The sequence below is a fragment of the Mustelus asterias genome, chromosome 7 (genome assembly GCF_964213995.1).
Source record: "Mustelus asterias chromosome 7, sMusAst1.hap1.1, whole genome shotgun sequence".
NCBI lineage: Eukaryota > Metazoa > Chordata > Chondrichthyes > Carcharhiniformes > Triakidae > Mustelus > Mustelus asterias.
The window spans coordinates 129,461,259-129,484,769 of NC_135807.1; positions in this window are offsets into that span (position 1 = coordinate 129,461,259).

Here is a 23,511-nt window from a genome sequence, read left to right on the forward strand (position 1 = left end):
TAAACAGGAAAAAAAAGATGATAGTTAAAATGGGTCTAAAATGTAATTAATTTTCTGACTATTAATTCACGAGGGGAAGAACTCTAATCAGTTGCAGATTTCTTCCTGTTCATTTGGCGTGACCATGACCAATTACTAAGCTGAACTTTCTGCTTTGCTTTCACTTCCTGCCCCCTGAATGATAGCTTTAGAGGGCAGTCTTTATTGGAGAGAAGTTAGAAGGACTGCTTAAGCACTGTTATGCTTTCCAAACCTGCTCCTCTCAAATATCAAGGTTGGGAGAAAGCACATTGCAAAATGCTTTGGCCTGACATTGGTACATTCACAAACAAGATGTTTTTTTCTCCAAAGCTTTTCCAGCTGGATGTTATTATTCGGATCACAATGTTCCTCGACAGATTCGCTTTTCATCATTTTCTTCCCATTGTTTGCTTTGGCAAGGATTAGTTGCTACCGTATTGCCCTATTCTTAATCTCTGAATGATATTTGAAAGTTATCACTATCTAATCAGCTAATTAGGATTGATTGCAACACATATGGTGGGACGGTGAGTTTAATCAGTGTTTAAGATGGAATATAACACATTAGTTATGCAGCAAAAACATACGACAGTGACAAGTAGTAAGTACTGGTTCAAGTTGAGCAGCATGAGTGGAATGCACTAACAGTTTTGTCTTTCTTTCTTTATCCTTTCATTCTTTCTCTCTCTCTCTCTCTTTCTTGCTCTTTCTTTCTCTCTTTCTTTCACTACTTTACTTGGTGTCCAAATCTTCTTGACATACCCCTTTCGGAGTGTTTGACAAGAGTTCTTTCAGAGTTCTGTGCCACTGCTTACTGCACTGAACTCCCTGGAAGTCTACTACTTTACACCCTTCATCAGTGGTAGGTATCTGGATAGATTATTAACAAGGCCTTATGGTCCGATAAGGATTTACTTTATGTCAAAATACTCCCTGAAGCATCAACTTCTTTGTCTAAATCTTGGTTTGAGAATCCTGTTTTTATGATATTTATCCACCATTAGCTACTTGCACCTTTGTATGCACCGTCTGGCCTTTATCACTCACTCTTACCCCTGCTTTTCCTTATCACACGTTCTCTCTGATCAGCTCCACCCTCCCAGTAGCATTCTATACCCGGCATCAAGCTGACTCTCAAGCATTACATTATTTGCATCTATTCCATTCTCAGTTTTTATGTTTAAGATTATTTGTAAGAACCGCTAATACACTATTCACCTTAGTCATTCAGTTCAACTTTTCTTATGCCTTGTTGCACCAGGGTGTTTTTCTTTCTTTTGATGAGAATGATTTAAAGGCCACGTTTGATCAATCGTAATGAATTCTTGGAAGAAATAACAGAACAAGCAAACATGGTCTTTCAAAAGGCCTTCATTAAGGTGCTTAAGTCAACAGAAATCTACTGAAAATGCAAGCACCCTTTTCAAAATTTAAAGGGCAGGGGATTTATATGACTTCACAGCTTGACAGTTCCACAGACTTTATCCACCTTTTATGCACATTTATGCCTTCTCTTAAAAATTCCCAAAACGAATCTGACCTCTCCAACAGGACCCTTGACAAAATGAAATCTGACTTCCCCAAAGTGGTGCCTTGACCTCTCCAAAAGGACAGAAGCTCTACAAAGGGCTACCTGACCTTGCCAAAGGGTACTTGGACCTCTCTAAGAATTCCAGTAGGTTTGGACCTTTCTCTCTCAAATTTGTAAAGCCTCATATGGTTATGTTGCAAAAACCTGGAAGAGGAAAATTGCTTCTGAGTAAATTCTGTGAACTACAGATGTGTGAAACATGTTCCTCCCCCGTTACCCGCACCCCCCCCCCCCCCCCCCCCCAGCCCTCCCCCCAGCCCTCCCCCGGCAAAAATGGGCTGGGTCTTTTGGATTTGGCACACAGCTGCCATTTTGACTAAGGCACAGCATTTTTCCATCTCTGTGAAAATTGGGGTCCAAATGTAAGAAGCTCGAAGCATCCGTGATCTCTTAAACGCTTCCATCAAACTGGGCCTCCCCGAACAAACTGTTATCGTTTATCCAAAAGACTGGAAATGGAAAATCCCACATGCATTCGGTAACAAAGTACCTTGCTGTGAGGATGGCATATTATAAATTTTTATAAACGAATTGCATTCTAAGTCTGAAAGAAAGAGTCTGCAAAGTTGCAATGAAACTTCGACTATACTCTCGCATGATTACAGTATCTAATATCCCTTCAGAAATGCTTCAAAACCAGAGGGAAAATAAGGCTATAATTTTCCCTGGCACTTGCTACTGGCAAGTTATTACCCATTGGCACTCTCTCATATCTTTAGTATCAGGACTAGAGTTTTTTTTGAAAACATCCTACATTTTTTTTCCATGTTGGCTTAGCGCTTGCAAAGATGAAATAATTTGATGGATTTCATAGATTAAGATTTCATTCGACTATCAGCTTTTTGTGCAAATGGCTATTTTTTTTGGCTTCCAAACAAAGCCTCCTGCGGTTGAAGATATTTTTGGCTCTATCTGCAGGGCCACATTCACTCCAAAGACCAAAAGACATAGGAGCAGAAATTAGGCCATTCGGCCCATCGAGTCTGCTCCGCCATTCAATCATGGCTGATAAGTTTCTCAACCCCATTCTCCCACTTTTTCCCCGTAACATTTGATCCCTCTGCCAATCAAGAACCTATCTATCTCCTATCTTAAATACTCCCATGGTGCATTACTATGCATGGGAATATTGTGGGAATTGAAGCATACTTTTAACGAAGATTTAAGAACATAAGAACATAAGAAATAGGAGCAGGAGTAGGCCATCTAGCCCCTCGAGCCTGCCTCCCCATTCAACAAGATCATGGCTGATCTGAAGCGAATCAGTTCCACTTACCCGCGTGCTCCCCATATCCCCTAATTCCCTTATCGATCAGAAAACTATCTACCCGTGATTTAAACATATTCAACGAGGAAGCCTCCACCACTTCAATGGGCAGAGAATTCCAGAGATTCACGACCCTCTGAGAGAAGAAGTTCCCCCTCAACTCTGTTCTGAACCGGCCCCCCCTTATTTTGAGGCTGTGCCCTCTAGTTCTGGTTTCCCTTCTAAGTGGAAAGAATCTCTCCACCTCTACCCTATCCAGCCCCTTCATTATTTTATATGTCTCTATAAGATCACCCCTCATCCTTCTAAACTCCAACGAGTACCAATCTGTTTAATCTCTCCTCATAAGCTACACCCCTCATCTCCGGTATCAACCTGGTGAACCTTCTCTGCACCCCCTCCAAGGCCAATATATCCTTTCGCAAATAAGGGGACCAAAACTGCACACAGTACTCCAGTTGCGGCCTCACCAGTGCCTTGTACAGTTGCAGCAAGACCTCCCTGCTTTTATATTCTATCCCCCTCGCGATAAAGGCCAACATTCCATTCGCCTTCTTGATCACCTGCTGCACCTGCAGACTGAGTTTTTGCGATTCGTGCACAAGGACCCCCAGGTCCCTCTGCACAGTCGCACGATGTAATTTTTCTCCATTTAAATAATATTCCAATTTACTATTATTTAAATGAATCCTTTCCTTTGGGATACATCACTATGCCAGAATTTCCTTCACTCTATCCACTGCAATACACCATTCTCCGATGCTTCCTGCATCTAATTACCGACACAAAGAACAAATCAATGCAGTCATGCAGAACATGAAACCCTACTTTACATGTGCTGTACTGTATGTAGATATTATTTAAACAAATTGACTTTCAATCCATTCTACTGTAATGAAAGTCTGCAAATGATACATATACACTTTGTGTGTCTTTTTATGTTTTAGGAGAATGTTTTAAAGTTCAGCTTTTTTCTACAGGTAGTCAGTATATCTGGAGGGAATATAGCTCAGATGCTGGGAGTGTAGAATAATTACTCATTTCAACCTCAAGCGATTATGTTAAGTAAAGTTAATGGATTCTTGTTTACTCAAATTCGCCTGGGATTTCAGATTAGGGTGATTGACAGGATCATGTGATGTTGTGGTTTATGTGCAGTCCTGGATCTGTAGCAAAAATAAATGGGGTTTTACAGAAAAGGAGTTGGAGTGTGACCATTCTGGTTGAAGTTAGAGTAATTTTGCAAGCTTCTGAAAGCTCTATATCTCTCTGAAAACTTCAAGGCTGTCCGCACACACTATAGCAAGTATAGCAAACTATATTTAAAAATGGGTTTTATGTCTGTAAGAAGAATGTTGCTTATTTGGAACCCAAATAGTGATAAGTTAGAAATTAGAGTTGTTTCTTTTCATGTTTAAGGACTGTTCAATTGTTAAGAGTTAAATTGCTTCATTAGAGCAATGCTTAAACTGTGTTATGAATAAAGTTTGTTTTGATAAAAGATCCCTAATTTGTCAGTGGAATTACTCCTGGAGTGAAGCATGCTATCCTCAAATTTATGCCAAAATAGAAACATTGTTGGGGTTCAGTCTGGCGTTATAATGTACCTTGGATAATACTATAGATATATCTTGCAGATTTGTAATATTGGGTTCAACTTTGACTAGGGGCTATTGGTTTAAATAGTTGACTGATGACAAACTCCAAGAAAATTCTCTTTAGACAGTGAAGGATGAGACGGTATCTGTTAATCACAGGGTTAGCACCCAAGGGACCACTCTGGCACATAACAAGGCCAAATGTTAAAAGAGATCCAGTTGAATAAAAGAAAAACAAATTCAGCTGAGGCTGGGAATGGGAATGTTGGGAGTTGGGGGTGGGGGTACGAGGTTCCCGTCCCCTAAATTCCCACCAGGAAAATTGCTCCTTGTCAGTACCTACTTGCTAAATGCATTCCTGTTTTAGTACCTCCAATCATGCTAGTCAGTAATTAGCCCAAACATTGCCGGCTGTGACCTAACTTTTAAGCAAGCTCATCTTATTAACACTGCACTCACCTCCAGGGCCAGAATTTTACCTCTGGTTCCAGGACGGGCGAGGTTCGCAGAATGGAATTCTCCGTTGGTTTCGGGCGGTATTTTATGAGCTTCGCCCAAGCGAGGTCGTGAAATCCCGTCACTCATGTCTGTTTCACCCTTTCCCCTCAAAACTCTCAGTTTCATTGATGTAGCATTTTACTCTTGTGTGAGCATCACTAAAAGTCACCCAGGGTCACTGAATGACATCTTTCTGAGCCATCTTCATTCACTACGTACATACAGGGTGTCAGGCATTTAACGGGCAAGATTATTCGAGTCTGACATTTTTCGTAACTCAAAGTAGGATTTAAAGCTGTTTGGATGGAAGTAGATGATAGGCGTTTGGCAACCAGAACATTTTCTATACCCTTTTCTCTAACTGCAGCTTTAGAAATCAAAAGCTGATAGAACATTGAAAGTAGGCAGTAAGTACGCCTCCTCGAGCTAAGTCTCCTTTTGTTCAGATTTTAACACAACCTTCAGTCATAATAGAATTAGATGCGCTCTTGGTCTGCTGCCAGACTGGATCTGATTATCTCAACGGGGAACTGCTTAAGTTACTCAGAGTTGTTATTGTACCTGCCCATCTTTTCTGCCGCAATAATTTAACTGGACCAGTCATGTAAATACTTTGGTGACATAATCGGATCAGAGGCTGGGAATTCTGCGGCGAGTAACTCACTTCCTGACTCTGCAAAGCCTGTCCACCATGTCCAAGGCACAAGTCAGGAGTGTGATGAAATACTCCCACTTGCCTGGATGAATGCAGCTCCAGCAACACTTAAACTTTATACCATCCAGGAGAAAACAGCCCGTTTGATTGGCACCCAATCCACCACATTAAGCATTCATTTCCTCTGCCATCGATGCACAGTGGCAGGCGGTGTTCACCACCTACAAGATGTACTTCAGAAACTCATCAAGATTCCTTCGACAGCATCTTCCAAACCGTGATAACTACCACCTAGAAGAGCCGGGGCAGCAGATGCATGGGAACACCACCATTTACGAGTTCCCCTCCCAAGCCACACACCAAACTGACTTGGGAATATATCACCGTTGCTTCACACTGTCACTGGCTCAAAATTCTGGAATTCCCTCCCTAACAGCGCTGTGGGTGTACCTATGCCACGTGGATTGCAACGGTTCAAGAAGGCAGCTCACCACCACCTTCTCAAGGGCAACTAGGAAAGGGCAGTAAACGCTGGTCCGTCTCACATCCCAAGAACTAATAAACAAAAGTGAAAATGCAACAACTAGGACAAAGATAAGAGTCGCTTCATCTCTGATAAGGTGTCCTGCTTGTAGTGTCTATCCACATGGCCAACCAGACAGTGGAAAAGGAGACACATATCCATGAAACAGAAGACACAGAAGATGGTTACACCCATTGTGCGCAGTAAGGACCTCTACAGAGACCAGACAATCTAATATTTCAAGCGTTGGCCTAGTGGTATTATCGCTAGACTATTAATCCAGAAGCTCAGCTAATGTTCTGGGGACACGGGTTCAAATTCCACTATGGCAGATGGTGGAATTTGAATTCAATTTAAAAAATCTGGAATTAAGAATCTACTGATGACCATGAAACCATCGTCGATTCTCGCAAAAACCCATCTGGTTCATAATGTCCTTTAGGGAAGGAAATCTTCTGTCCTTACCTGGTCTGGTCTACTCCAGAGCCACAGAAATGTGGTTGACTCTCAACTGCCCTTGGGCAACTAGGAATGGGCAATAAATGCTGGCCAGCCAGCAGCATCCCATGTCCCACAAATGAATAAAAATAATCTGAGAATTGTTACGTGCTTGCTGACCTATCAGTTAAACAATGCCTAAATTTAAAAATTCTCATCCTTGTTTCCAAATCCCCCCATGGCCTCAATAACGAGTGCCCTTGCTGAAGCGCAGCCTTCTCACACATTGTTCCCCGCTGAGGTTGAGATTGGAGAATTGCTCCCCGAACACCCTGGGCAGATATGACCTCCTGCTGAGAGCCTATGTCCCCTTCACCTCCTCCTCCCTCTTGCAGCAGCCTGTCCTATTATGTTGGACCTCTGCTCATGGTCACAGTCATGCTTGGTTCCAAGAGAAAGTCTCTTAGGGCACACGTGTTAACTTGCCCCTCAGTGTCCAAAGATGTGTGAGTCAGGTGGATTAGCCATGGTAAATGCGTGGGATTAGGGGTGGGGGGGGAGGGGGGGTGCTCTTTTGGAGAGTTGGTGCAGACTCGATGGGCTGGACTGCCTCTTTCTGCACTGTAGGGATTCTGTGTCTGGGAGGAGTTGGTTTGTGCAGAAGACTCAAAGTCAGCCAAAGACCCTCTACTTCCTGTCACACCACTCCCTGTAGGCCTTTGCAACTTAAAGCAACTGCAGAAAGCACCAGAAGCATTCAGAATTGTAGCAACAGCCAGAAGAACTCAGTCAAGTGGCTGATGATCTCTTTAAGCAGTACTTGTTGCAGGTTCTTATTGTTCAACTGTGCCAATGGTAATCTGTCTGCTTCATGTACGTTCTGCAGTTGTTCATTGCCTGCATGCTAACCAACATGACGTCTGGTGCCATTCACCCACACATGTACTATTTTGTAGCTGTTATGCCTGTTTTCTATACATCAGAGTATGGGAGTGAGAAGGGCAGTGTATTGGAAGAGGCAGGTTTTGGGTGTGAGTCAATTAACAAGCACTACTGGCATCAAGTCAGCATTGCATCCCGATTTCCCTCACAATCTTCCTGCTCTGGATATACTCCCAGTGTTGATAAGCCCAATTTCATAAGATTATTTTGTTCATTCATAGGATGTGGGCATCACTGACAAGGCCAACATTTGTTGCCCATCCCTAATTACCCTTGAACTGAATGGTTTGTGAGGCCATCGCCAAAGGCAGTTAAGAATCAGCCGTGTTTCTGTGGGCCTGGAGTCACATATACGCCAGATTGGGTAAGGACAGCAGATTTCCCTCCTGAAAGGACACAATGGCTGAATGGCCTTTTTCAGTGCAGTAACCTTTTTGTTGTTCTAAGGACATTAGTGAACCAGATAGGTTTTTGGAACAATTGATGATAATTTCATGGTCACCATTACTGATACTAGCTTTCGATTCCAAGAGTTATTAATTGAATTTAAATTGCATCACCTGCGATGATGGTTTGAACATAAGAACTAAGAGCAGGAGTAGGCCATTCAGCCCCTCGAGCCAGCTCCGCCATTTTAATACAATCATGGCTGATCTCATCTCAGCCTTAACTCCACTTTCCTGCCTGTTCACCGTAACCCTTACTAATTAAAAATCTGTCCACCTCTTTCTTAAATTTACTCAATGTCCCGCATCCACCACGCGCTGGGGTAGTGAATTCCAGACTCACAACCCTTTGAGAGAATTAATTTCTCCTCATCTCTGTTTTAAATTTGCTACCCCTTATCCAAAAACTATAAACTCTTGTTCTAGATTGCCTCACAAGAGGAAACATCCTCCCCATGTATACTTTGTCAATCCCCCCTCATCATCTTGTAGACCTCAATTAGATCTGCTCTCATTCTTCTGAACTCCAGTAGGCCTAAAATTGTTCAATCTCTCTTGTTAGACAAGCACCTACATCTCTGGAATCAATCTAGTGAACCTCCTCTGAACCCCCTCTAATACAACTGCATCCCGTATTCCCCAGGATATTAACCTGGGTCTCTGCATTATTAGTCCAATGACATTACCACTACGCCACTATCTCCCCCGACCAGGTAATGGAGTCTTGTCGATCAGTAGGAGAGGAATCCCCACTGGAGGAAGAGCTGCATCCTTCAGAGGATCTGGTGTGAAGACAGCTTACACGACAAGGACTGAGCTATTATGGGCAGCACGATGGCACAGTGGTTAGCACTGCTGCCTCACTACGGCAGGGACCCGGATGCAATTCTGGCCTCAGGTCTGAGGCTTTCTTATGTAGGGTAGAGAGGTTGGAAAGCAGGCAAAGGAAGAATAATGGTTAAAGGAGCATTGAACAGTGCAGAGGTAGCAATGATCACGGAAGAACCTGAAGAGAGAATCCTCACCGGTAACCCACATGGAATAGATGAGGTGCTGAGTGGAAGTAGGATTTGGCAGATACAGTCGCAAGTATGAAAGGAAAGGGATAAGTGAAAATAAAGATTCCTGGGAATTCCAATGACGAAGAAACATCACTTATCTGAGGTTGGTATTCTGGGAGAGAGGAAACAGTAAATTAAACAAATAAGGGCAGCACGGTGGTTAGCACTGCTGTCTCACAGCGCCAGGGATCCGGGTTCGATTCCTGGCTTGGATCACTGTCTGTGTGGAGTCTGCACATTATTCCCTTGTCTGCGTGGGTTTCCTCCGGGTGCTCCAGTTTCCTCCCACAGTCCAAAGATGTGCAGGTTAGGATGATTGGCCATGCCACATTGCCCCTGGGCAGTGTCTGGGGGACTAGCAGGGTAAATACGTGGGGCTACAGGGATAGGGGCTGGGTAGGGTTGTGATCGGTGCAGACTCGATGGGCCGAATGGTCTCCTTCTGCACTGTAGGGATTCTATGATTCTATGAAAAGATCTCCAAGGGCAGAATTTGATGGCGCCTCCTGTTGGTGGGACTTTTCGCTCTGGCCAAAGTCAATGGATGTTTGAACGGCTCGCTCCATTTTCTGGCCCCACCCCCACTGTGAGAGCACCATAAAATTCCACCCCATGATGTTGACCTGAGACACTGTTCCAATGAATCCTGTCGGCACTTTGCTTCCCTCTGCCTTGAAGGTGGGCTTTAGTAAGTTCAAACCTTGGTTATAATCCTTCATTTGCAGAGTATTCCAGTGATGTGGGGTGGGTCGGTTTTCTGGGGTGTGGGGAGGGGAGGAGGGGCGAGGTCACGTTTACGATGGAAGTGTAAGGAATGGACTTGTGGCATGTACATGGGGAGGGTGTGTGTTGTCCATGTTAGGGGAGGCGGGTGTGATAATGTCACCAGACTAACTATCCAGAAGCCCATGCACTGGGGCGTGGGCTTGAAACCCACTGTGGCAGCTGATGGAATTTGAATTCAGTTAATAAATCTGGAATTAAATGATTGGTAATGGTGACCACGAAATCACTGTTGATCATCATAAAAACCCATTTGGTTCACTAATGCCCTTTAGGGAAGGATACGTTCTCTCTGGCATGACCTAGCAAGCTATTCAATTGTAACAAAACCACTACAAAGCCTCCAAAAAGGAATGAAACCAAACAGATCATCTGGCATTGACCTATGCACAGAAAACAACAACGGTAAACTCTGCCCTGTCAACCCTGCAAAGTCCTCCTTACAGATATCTGGGTGCTTGTGTCAATATTGGGAGAGCTCTCCCACAGACTAGTCAAGTAGCAACCTAACATAGTCATATTCACAGGATCTTACCTTACCGACCATGTCCCAGAGACCACCATAACCATCCCTGTCCCACTGACAGGGCAGACCAGTGGTGGCAGCACAGTAGTATACAGATGTGAGGGAGTTGCCCTGGGTATTCTCAACTTTGATCTGGACCCAATGAAGTCTCAAGACAAGAGGTCAAACATAGGCAAGGAAACCTCCTGCTGGTCATCACATACCACCCTGTAGGAGCTTTTTTCAGAGATCATGTATTATGCTGGCTGTCACTTAAGCCAGCTAAAACAAAGACTAGCGGAGACAGTATTCTGGTTTAAAGATGTTTCTTTAATTTCCAGGCCTGGCCATTGTATGAAGGAGAAAGATTTGGGCAGTTCTAAATCACTTTGAAATTACATCATTCTCAGTATTACAATTATACAATTTTCAAAAGTCATTTGCCCACCTCCCTGCTCACCCCAGCTAGGTGAGCCAATAATTATTAGTATCGGTTATTTACCTTGGCCAATAATTTTTACCCTCTGAAAGCCTGGGAATACATGAGTCCGTGGATTTTGAGAGTCTTTCTCACAGTCTCCTAACATTCTCTAGACTTTATCTGCGAACGGTTTGAGATTTCTAGCACTGTCCTTGGCTAGTGAATATTCTATTCATGAGGACCATCTAAAGACACTGATAAGAATTGCCTTTCCCTTCTCTCAGTAGCTGCATTGTTTCGAAGAATGTGGTTCTTTTTACTTGACTACACCCCATCATGACTTAGAGTAGTGTGTCATTAGCCAAGATGTATGTTTTTAATACAGAACATAAAATGTTTCCAAAAATATATGTTTAAATTCTCTAACAGTGGTTATCTGTGTCTCTATGCGTACAGTACCTTTGTAAAATATGTTCCAGGCACTTTGTGACTTCACTCTAAATTAATCTACCCTGATCTGTTCGTCTTTTAGTCCCAGGTTATTCTGAACTCCCCCTTACACCCTCCCCCCGCACCCCTCCCCCCCTCCCTCAGCTGATGAATCAGTACTCCTCCATGTTGAACACCACTTGGAGGAAGCACTGAGGGTGGCAAGGGCACAGAATGTACTCTGGGTGGGGAGTGGCTTGGTAGTACCACTACTAACCGAGCTAGCTGAGTTTTAAAGGACTTAGCTGCTAGACTGGATCTGCGGCAGGTGGTGAGGGAACCAACAAGAGGGAAAAAACATACTTCATCTTCACCAACATGCCTGCTTGCAAATGCATCTGTCCACGACAGTTTGTTAGGAGTGACCACTGCACAATCCTCGAGGAAACAAAATCTTGTCTTCACATTGAGGATACCCTCCATCTTGTTGTGTGGCACTATCACCAATCTAAATGGGTTAGATTTTGAGCTGATCTTGCAACTCAAAACTGGGCATCTATGAGGCTGTGAGTCATCGTCAGCAGCAGAATTGTACTCAACCACAATCTGTAACCTTATTGCCCTGTATATCGCCAGTGCTGCCCCCAGGCCAGGGGAATCAACCCTGGTTTAATGAAGGGTGCAGGAGGGCATGCTGGGAGCAGCACCAGACATACATAAAAAAGAGGTACCAACCTTGTGAAGCTACGACACAGGACTACTTGCATGCCAAAACGCGAAAGCAGCAAGCAATAGACAGAACTACATGATCCCATAACCAATGGGCCTGATCTAAGATAAAAGCAAAATACTGTGGATGCTGGAATCTCCCTCTGAATTGCCTCCAATGCCACCACATCCTTCCTCAAGTAAGGAGATCAAAACTGGACTCAGTACTCCAGGTGTAGTCTCGTTAACACCTTATATAATTGTAACAACACTTCTCTACTTTTATACATGATGTGGAGATGCCGGCGTTGGACTGGGGTGAACACAGTTAGAAGTCTCACAACACCAGGTTAAAGTCCAACAGGTTTATTTGGTAGCAAAAACCATAACTTTAACCTGGACTTTAACCTGGTGTTGTGAGACTTCCTACTTTTATACTCCAGTCCTTTTGCAATAAATGCCAAGATTCCATTTGCTTTTCTGATTACATGCTGCACCTGCATGCCCACTTTCTGTGATTCATGCACAAGGACACCCAGATCCCTCTGCACTGATGCAATTTGAATTTGTTTCCAATTTAAATAATAATTTGCTCTTTTATTTTTCCAGCCCAAATGGATAACCTCACACTTACCCACATTAAACTCCATCTGCCAGATACCAGCCAATACTCCTTGCCTATTGACACGGTGGCAGAGTGGTTAGCACTGCTGCCTCACAGCGCCAGGGACCCGGGTTCAATTCCCAGCTTGGGTCACTGTCTGTGCAGAGTCTGCACGTTCTCCCCTTGACTGCGTGGGTTTTCTCCAAATGCTCCGGTTTCCTCCCAGAGATCGAAAGACATGCTGGTTGGGTGGATTGGCCATGCTAAATTCTTCTTCAGTGTACTTGAACATGCGCCAGAGTGTGGCGACTAGGGGATTTTCACAGTAACTTCATTGCAGTGTTAATGCAAGGCTACTTGTGACACTAATAAATAAACTTTAAAACTATCAATATCCATCTGTAAACTCTTTATCTCCTCATCACAGCCTGCTTTCCCATCTATTTTAGTATCATCTGCTAATATTACTATGTTACCTATGCTATGGTAGACCCTCCGAACAATGAGCTGGCAGTGGGAGTGGATAGCCATCATTGTCAATGGCAGCAGTCTGGCTTCAAGGGCCTGGATACAGCACAAGAACAAGCTCAATGACCTCAAATGTGTAGTCAAGGTCAGTGAATGCATCTTCAAATGCCCTACTGATCCTTACAGATAAACCACTAATCTCACATATCATTCACCACCCAGCTTTGATTACATACTCACAGGTCTCCAGCAAGCGCAACCTCAGATCTCACAATCATTGCTCCTGGGTCACCCTCATGCACTGAGCGCTGCGACAAGCCTCAGACCCACATCTCACAGCTTGTACACGCGCCCAGCTATTCAACCGTGACAGCCCCATTGCCCAGACACATTGCACCGAACTCGCTGACACACCTCGCTCTACCTTGCTCAGGAGGTGTTGGATATTAACAAGCAGTGAAGCTAACTGGCTGGGAACAAGACCAGCTGCATGTCATCTTCACCACCGAGGCAGCGGCCAGCAGTGGGAGGCTGAAATATGAGTTTGCGGCTTATGGAGAAATCCCAAGCTGGAACGAATTTGAAAATGAGCCACAAGTGGCATGGTGGCACAGTGGCTAGCACTGCTGCCTCACAGCACCAGGGACCCGGGTTTGATTCCCGGCTTGGGTCTCCGTCTGTGTGGAGTTTACACGTTCTCCCCGTGTCTGCATGGGTTTCCTCCGGGTGCTCCGTTTTCCTCCCACAGTCCAAAGATGTGTGGGTTAGGTGGATTGGCCATGCTAAAATTGCCCCTTAGTGTCGGGGGGACCAGCTAGGGTAAGTGCGTCAGGATGGGACCTGGTTGGGATTGTGATCGGTGCAGACTCGGTGGGCCGAATGAACTCCTTCTACACTGTAGGATTCTGTGATTCTATGAAGGCAGAAATAACTGCCAATCTCTGTCAAAGCTGACAGTCATACAGCTTTAACAAAAAACCCAACAGCACAATAACCCCTAACAGAGTAAATTCTAAATAATAACATTGTGGAAGATGATGCTGATCTAATTTCAGTGCTCAGGTGATGATTATAAACAACAGAAGCTCTATATTCATGGTTTACAATGCAATTTGAATTCCTTTATCAGATTGCCGACTTGTAATGGCTTCCAGGTATTCATTATTCGCTCAGTCACCTTCCTTTATATTAGTGATCAGTCCTGCCAAGGGATTTTATATTGGTTGTTGACTGCGCTGTGGAGCCTTGTAGCCAGCAGAAGTGATTAGGAGCCTCTCCTGATTGCTCCTTTGCAAGTTGAGCACAAACAGATGGAATTTAGGCCTCATTTCATTTCATTCCCCAGAACCCGCTTTGCTACCCCAGGATGTCATTCTGAGACAGGTATCACGCCACGCTCCAACATGACCACTGGCGTTTGCACTCTGCGATACTTCTGCACTTGGTTCCGAGGTGGAGTTTCAAACCTGCAGAGAAATTCGACACGGACTCTGCGAGTGTGGGTTGTAAATATAAATATTTTAACGTGTTCATTCCGCTGTTGAAGCCGGGGTGGAGATATGAAAGAGAAATGGAGAAAAAAGCGGGTGTTGTATTTTGAAGTCGCAAATGGATCGTTTGCTGCAGATTTTTAAGTGAAAATTTAGGTTCCAAAATGTGTGGTTTTTGAGGGAAAGGGAGATTGGATGATGTCATAAATGCACACTGTTCGTACACAGGTTGGGTGGATTGTCCATGCCAAGTTGTCCCTTAGTGTCCAAGGGTGTGCTAGTTAGGGGGATTGGCCATGCTAAATTGTCCCTTCGTGTCCAAAGGTGTGCAGGTTAGGTGGATTAGCCATGGAAAATGCATAGGATTATGGGGATAGAGTGGGGGAGAGGGCATGAGAAAGATGCTCTGTTGGATAGTCGATGCAGATTCAAGGGCCGAATGGCTTCCTTCAGCACTGTAGGGTTAAGGGTTAAGACACACTAGGTTTAAAATTGCATACAGATGATCTAACATGATGTGGTGAGAAAGGGCAGCATTGAAAATAATTCTGAGCAGGGAAACAGAGTGCAGGAGGAGCATGGATAAAGGTGTCAATTTTCCATCTCTAACTTGTGAACAAGATGTCCAGTTGGGCCGTGCAAAGGAGGCAGCAAAGGAAAAGAGGACAACACAATGAAATGGAGAGCAAGCTTCACAAACGTGACATAATATTACCTGTCATGGCAAGCAAAATATATTAGCGTGACCCAACCTTATCATATCATAAAATCCCTACAGTGCAGAAGGAGGCTATTTGGCTCATCGAGTCTGCACTGACTCTCGGACAGAGCATCTTATCCAGGCCCAACCCCTTCCCTATCCCCGTAACCCCATGCATTTGCAGCGCTAATCCCTCTAACTTACACATCTTGGGACACTAAGAGGCAATTTAGTATGGCCAATACACCTAACCTGCACATCTTTGATCAAGGTTAGGTCTGTGTTACTCAGGAGAAACTGGGGATGAATAGACTGGTTGATCTAATGGTTCTAGCATTGCCAGAAATGACTGCCATCAAGGCAGTATTTTGATCTTTGGTAGGCTTTACATAAAAAAGAGGAAAAAACTACAGGCGATTCATTCAAGGTAACTTCAGAAACCCAGTTAATTATGAAAATGCATTTCCTACTTTTTGCCCGTTATTCATACTGTGAAATTAATAAAAATAGTTTCTGATATGCTCTCGGCATATACGTAGAATTATAAAAGCACATGGGGGGGGGGGAACTGTTGCATAGTGGTATTGTCACTAGACTAGTAATTCAGAGACCAGGCTCTGGCTGGGGATATGGGTTCAAATCCCACCATGGCAGCTGGTGGAATTTAAATTCAATTAATATTAATTTTATTAAAATCTGGTATTGAAATTGGTGGCCATGAAACCATTGTTGGAAAAACTCACCTCATTCATTAATATCCTTTAGGGAAGGAAATCTGCCACCCTCGCCCAGTATGCCTACGTATGATTATAAGTTCACAGCAATGTTGACTCTTAACTGGCGCCTGAAACGATCTAGGGATGGGCAACAAATGCTGGCCTTGCCAAGCAACACCCATGTCCCATGACAGAAAAAGAAATCGTACAGGAGGCCATTCAGCCCAACTTGCCAGCATGGGCTGTTTAAAAGAGCGAGCCAATTCGTCCCATTCTTGGCCCTTCAAATGTTTTGCCTCAAAAATAATCAAACTTCCTTTTGAAAGATGTCACTGAACCTGCTTCCATGTCTTTGTCTGAAATGCCTCTCTTTACGAACTCCTCCAGGTTTAATTAAAAGGCTGAGAGGGAGAAATTTAAGGCAAAACGGGCCACTTTGTGATCTGGTGTCGCAATGATGCCGACCGCATTGCTCTCTGGTTACGAAGTGACCCTTATCAGGTATTAATATATTGCACTGACATTTCATGCTGTAACCTCACCCCCATAATATTTAATAACTAGCATGAAACAAAGTCTTGCTGTAAGAATCGAACTATGTATTTGGTCATGACTTTATTGCCACACCTACCTTCCAGTCTCTGGGTAGTATTTACTGGATATAGTTGTAGATTTATTAAACTTTGTGCACCGTCGCATCATTACATAATCTCCCTCCCTTTGTAATTCAGTCTGGTTCTTATTCTTTTCATTAGAAGTTAGCCATTCCTGTTTCTCTCTATCAGACAAGGCAATTGTTATATTACATGCACTTTCAATCTAATTAGGGCCAGGAACACTCCCCTGTTAGTTAAAGTTTATGGGCTTCATCCTCCTTACAGGAAGCTTCATGCTCCGTGTGTTAAGCGACAGTCCAGCATCTGATCTGAATTTACCTTTACACTCTCATGAAAGGCTCCTAATGGAAAAAGGAAGGGTTTGCAGGAGTTTTACAATTACTTTCACAGCTAGATTTGTCTACAGCAAACGCAGCTGATTTCGTTCCAAGGGGATCATCTGGAAAATTCATTTAATCTTCCCTCAGGTCCCCACCAGGTGGAGTTTGCCGTCTGGTAAACTGTCAGTAAACTATCAGCTGATTGAGGGACTTGTTTTGAGCTTTAAATTAAAACTCCGCAGACAGAAAAGTTACATCGAGCCCATCCGCCCACATTGCAAACTCGCATCTGATTGGTTCAAATATGGCGCACATGAAATAACCAATTGTAACTGCACAGGTAATCTACCAATTGGCATGTCGAAGCAAAAATGACCAATTCAGAATCAACAACGAGCAGGTACAAACCAATCGTGAGATAGTCAAGAGGGATCCAACGTAAATCACTTGACGTATTTTCATTTTGAAAATATTCCTGGTTCACGTCAAGGAAGCTAAACCCAAGAAAACACCATGGTGGCACAGTGGTTAGCACTGCTGCCTCACAGCGCCAGGGACCCAGGTTCGATTCTCAGCTTGGGTGACTGTGCGGAATCTGCACATTCTCCCCATGTCTGCGTGGGTTTCCTTCCACAGTCTGAAAGATCTGTTGGATGGGTGCAATGGCCATGCTAAATTCTCCCTCAGTGTACCCAGAGTGTGGCGACTCGGGGATTTTCACAGTAGCTTCATTGCAGTGTTAATGTAAAGCCTACTTGTGATACTAATTAATAAACTTTAAACTTTTCGAAGCTTGGACGAAAGATCTGGAGACGCGAGTTTGAAACCCAACACAGTATTTCAATTCAGCCAATTAACATAAGGACATAAGAACTAGAAGCAGGAGTAGGCCAATTGGTCCCTCAAGCCTGCTCCGCCATTCAATAAGATCATGGTTGATCTTTTCATGGACTCAGTTCCACTTATCTACCCACTCACCATAACCCTTAATTCCTTTGCTGTGCAAAAATTTATTTATCTTTGCCTTAAAAGGCAAGGATAGAAATAAAATTTGGGATTAAAAAGCGAGTATCAGTAACAGTCACATTGAGACTAATGGGTTACTATAAAAACCCATCTGGTTCTCTTGTGCCCTTTAAGGGCAAAAAGATGTGTTACTTGTCAGATCAGGAACAAGCAGAAATATGACTGCTCTCTCAAATGGCCCCGCAAGCCACTCAGTTGTAGTAAACTGTTGGACTTGCAGCAGTTCAAGAAGATGGCTCACTGTTTGAGAGGTGATAAATGCCAATGATACCCACATCCTGTGAGTAAATAAAAGAAGTCCACCTAATTTTGTGCTATAACCTTTAAGCTTCTTGTCCAGCAAAAATCTATCAATCTGTTATGGACGGCACGGTGGCACAGTGGTTAACACTGCTGCCTCACAGTGCCAGGGACCCGGGTTTGATTCCCGTCTTGGTTCACTGTCTATGTGGAGTCTGCACGTCCTCCCCGTGTCTGCGTGGGTTTCCTTTGGGTGCTCCGGTTTCCTCCCACACTCCAATGATGTGTGGGTTAGGTTAATTGGCCATGCTAAATTGCCCCTTAGTGACAGGGGGATTAGCAGGGTAAATACTTGGGGTTACGGGGATAGGGCCTGGGTGGGATTGTTGTCGGTGCAGGCTTGACAGGCTGAAAGGCCTCCTCCTGTACTGTAGGGGTTCTCTGATTCTATGAAAGTTTCACTTGATCCAGCCTTAGCAGCTTTTTGGGAAGTTAGATGTGAAAGATAAAAGGGGATGTTTTTGCCCTCATTATAACTTAGTAGTGATGATCCTTATGAAACCAGTAGGTTCAGATACAAGATTGTCCCGTGTTCCCGATTGAAAGCTTTACAATAACGCTGAGTTTGATTAGTTTATTTTTCTCTATGGATATTTATCAGTGCAAATCTTGTTGAAAATGCATTGTAAACATCAGTATGTACCGTACAATGCTGGGGAAATGGTGGCACACTGCTAGTGTCCATGGACTATTATAAGACCATAAGACATAGGAGCGGAAGTAAGGCCATTCGGCCCATCGAGTCCACTCCACCATTCAATCATGGTTGATTTCAACTCCATTTACCCGCTCTCTCCCCATAGCCCTTAATTCCTCGAGAAATCAAGAATTTATCAATTTCTGTCTTGAAGACGCTCAACGTCTCGGCCTCCACAGCCCTCTGTGGCAATGAATTCCACAGACCCACCACTCTCTGGCTGAAGAAATTTCTCCTCATCTCTGTTCTAAAGTGACTCCCTTTTATTCTAAGGCTGTGCCCCCGCGTCCTAGTCTCCCCTGTTAATGGAAACAACTTCCCTACGTCCATCCTATCTAAGCCGTTCATTATCTTGTAAGTTTCTATCAGATCTCCCCTCAACCTCCTAAACTCCAATGAAACTCCTATTAATCTAAAGCCAAGGTTATTTTGACTGAATTCAATTAATAAAGTCTGGGATTAAAAACAAATCCCAGGAATCGTGGCCATGACAGCTGGCAGCGAACCCATCCGGAACACTAATGCCCTTTTGGGAAAGAAATGGGCATTAGTGGTTGACTCTTAAATGCTGTCTGAAATGGCGCAGCAAGCCACTCAGTTCAAGGGCAATTAGGGATGGGCAGGAAACGCTGGCCCAGCCGGCAATGCCCACCTCCCATAAAAGGAAAACAAACAAAAGTAACTTAGAATCATAGAAATCCTACAGTGCAGAAGGAGGTCATTCGGCCCATCGAGTCTGCACCGACACAACCATCCCACCTAGGCCCTATCCGCATAACACCACGTATTTACCCCACTAATCCCTCGAACTACGCATCCTGGGACAATAAGGAACAATTTAGTATGGGTAATGTATTCAATATATGTACTCAAAGCTGTTGGGAGTCACGTGACAACCAATTTCCTACAAAACAACATTTTAATAGTGTTGGTCGCTCTGACTAAGAAAGCAAGATAACTCCTTACTCTTCTTCCAGAAGTCATAAGGTGGAGATGCCGGTGTTGGACTGGGATGGGCACAGTAAGAAGTCTCACAACACCAGGTTAAAGTCCAACAGGTTTATTTGATAGCACGAGCTTTCGGAGCGCTGCTCCTTCATCAGGTGAATCCAAAAGCTTGTGATTCCAAATAAACCTGTTGGACTTTAACCTGGCGTTGTGAGACTTCTTCCTGGAGTGTTATTGTTTATCACCACCTCAATAGTCCGAAAGGACCTCATTGGAACATCTCCACCAAAAGGCTTTTTAAAACTTTAAAGTTTATTTATTAGTCACATGTAAGGCTTACATTAATACTGCAATGAAGTTACTGTGAAATTCCCCACACTTCGGCGCCCGTTCAGGTCAATGCAGTTAACCAGCTTGTCTTTCAGACTGTGGGAAGAAACGGGAGCACCCGGAGGAAACCCACGCAGACACGGGGAGAACGTGCAAACTCCACACAGACAGTGACCCGAGCCAGGATTGAACCCAGGTCCCTGGTGCTGTGAAGCAGCAATGCTAACCACTGTGCCACCCTTCAAAGGCTGCACCTTTTACCAATGCAATTGCACTGCATTCAAGTACCAACCTAGACTATAAACCCAAATTCCTTTAAAAAAAATCTCCTTGCAGCAAGTACAGCTCCCTGCTGTATTTTAATCGAATAAGCACCGTCAAGAATTTAACTTGTCATTAATTCTTTTATCTGATAAACCTCTCGTGACGTGCAGTTCTTTGTGTATTGAAGCCACCGATTGGAGTTGAAGTTTCCTCACTTTGGAATCCTCCTCCTCCTCATCCCTTCTCTCTCTTCCTGTAATCTCCAAGAACAGATTCACCTGCGATTGCGTTCATTTGTAAAAAGCATCCAGAAACGAGAATTGAACCCAGGGGCTGGTAAACTATAAAGATGCTGATTGTAGTTCCGATCTCAGCAGAAATGAACTGTGCTTTAGGGCATGCTAACTCAGAGATAGCAGCGAAGAATGATGACTTTGTACACTTAATTTCAAACACATTGGTTCAAATGAATGCTGAATGATGTATCAAAGTGACACACATTTATATTACACAGCGTGAATTTTTGTAAGGTATTTTTTCCTCACACTGCATGATATACTGTTTACCCAAGTAATCTGTTTTGTGTCGCTGTCAAGGTGCATTTTTTAGATATTTTACGAACACAAGCTCCCTGGCATTTCCTCAGCAGGAACCAGGCTTGATCTAAACCACATCCTCATGTATTGACTCTGGAAGTTGTGTTCCTTATCAGGCATTGCCCCCAGAATTCCAGACCACTTTCCACATTTCTGGAAGTGAAAATTGGGGCCAACTGTTTTCCTGGCTGGATGGGGCCTGAATTTGCGATCCTGATCTGATGCTTCCTGAGATCTCTTTGCCAGGATCCTGTACATATGTTTGAATCAGCCCTGGATGCACTGGCAATGCACTTGGGGTAAGCTGGAGTGTGAACTACACAGTGCAGCTCCTGCCAGAGCTTGGAAACTTCTGGTGGTTTATTCCACTTCTCTCATGGCCCCTGGATATAACTCTGTTGATGAACAGGCTGGCTGGCCCAATGGCTGCTCTCAGATGGTGACAGCCCCGAGAGATGCCCTCGCCGTCTAAATTCAGAGAGTGGTATCTAATCTGCCTCTGGTAAAACTGCAGTCTGTTTTTCGAGAGGAGGAGGATTGCCCTTTGAGTGAAGGATATTGCAGATTCCATGGACACTTATTTATTCCATTGATGCCGGCACTGAAGGAAAAACTTTGTTGGTACTGCAAATGTGGACAGCGGACTGAGTTGTGTAGTTTTGAGACAAAAACAGTTTTATTTTCAGTCAGAAACATTTAGAATTAGAACAAAGACCAGTGCAGCACAGGAACAGGCCCTTCAGCCCTCCAAGCCTGTGCCGATCATGATGCCTGCCTAAATTAAAACTGTATGTACTTACGGAGTCCGTATTCTTCCATTCCCATCCTATTCATGTATTTGTCTAGATGCCCCTTAAATGCAGCTATCATACCTGCTCCCACCACCTCCCCGGGCAGCATCTTCCAGACATTCACCACCCTCTGTGTAAAATAACTTGCCTTGCACATCTTCTCTAAGCCACACACCTTAAACCTATGTACCCTAGTACTTGACTTTTCTACCTGAGGAAAGAGCATCTGACTATCCACTCTGTCCATGCCACTCATAATCTTGTAAATCTTAGGTCATCCCTCAACCTCCATCGTTTCAGTGAGAACAAACCGAGTTTATCCAACCTCACGAGTTTTTGAACATAGACCCTTCTTTATGTATTATTCTATTCCAGGCAGACTCTCTGCTGGTACGTACATGTGTGTATAGTAGCTTCAGGTGCACAAAATACACACTAAATTTTCAGTACACTACGGACAGCCACAGCTGTCTGTTGCCACATATCTGGGAGACTGCCCCCGGCACCTGCCTGTAGATATGACGCTCTTTGGCAACCTTCTGCTCAGGCAACTGTGCATGAGCTCTGAGTCCCACACATCTGCCTCTATAGATAGTCAATCTACAGGATCATCTTGGAAGGTGCAATGTTCTCTCACTCTGAGTTGCCTCACTTTCCTCATCCCAGCAACACCCCAAGATAAAATCATGAGGTGGTGTGCAGGAGTAAGAAGGCCAAGTAGAAAAACGAACGTAGGTAAAGGGGTTTTGGGGCAAAGGAGCACAAGACATGATTTCAGTCCAGTGACTTGTGAGTGGGCTTGACCCTGTGGCTGTGAAAGTCACTATATAAAATGCAAAAGCCTTTCAGTGTAGGAACAGATCACAAAAAACTCCCCACGTAATTTAAACTTAACAGTAATGTCAAAAGGGTGGCACAGTTGTTAGCACTGCTGCCTCACAGTGCCAGGGACCCAGGTTCAATTCCGGCCCCGGGTGACTGTCTGTGTGGACTTTGCATGTTCTTCCCAGGTTTCCTCTGGTTTCCTCCCACAGTCCAAAGATGTGCGGGTGTGGTGAACCATAGATGGATACCACTATGGGTACTTGTACATATGTTACTCTTGTTACTGTTGGGGTTAGGGTTGGGGTGTTCCACCTGTTAGCATTGTTCTGTGGTACACTCCGTTTGGCTCCGCCTTCTTATAGGAGTATAAAGGTCACTGCACTTCCTAGTGACCCTTAGTCTGGGATAATATTGTTATGATGTGGAGATGCCGGCGTTGGACTGGGGTAAACACAGTAAGAAGTTTAACAACACCAGGTTAAAGTCCAACAGGTTTATTTGGAAGCAAAAGCCACACAAGCTTTCGGAGCTGCAAGCCCCTTCTTCGGGTGAGTGGGAATTCTGTTCACAAACAGAGCATATAAAGACACAGACTCAATTTACATGAATAATGGTTGGAATGCGAATATTTACAACTAATCAAGTCTTTAAGAAACAAAACAATGTGAGTGGAGAGAGCATCAAGACAGGCTAAAAAGATGTGTATTGTCTCCAGACAAGACAGCCAGTGAAACTCTGTGGGGGTTACAGATAGTGTGACATGAACCCAATATCCCGGTTGAGGCCGTCCTCGTGTGTGCGGAACTTGGCTATCAGTTTCTGCTCAGCGACTCTGCGCTGTCGTGTGTCGCGAAGGCCGCCTTGGAGAACGCTTACCCGAATATCAGAGGCCGAATGCCCGTGACCGCTGAAGTGCTCCCCAACAGGAAGAGA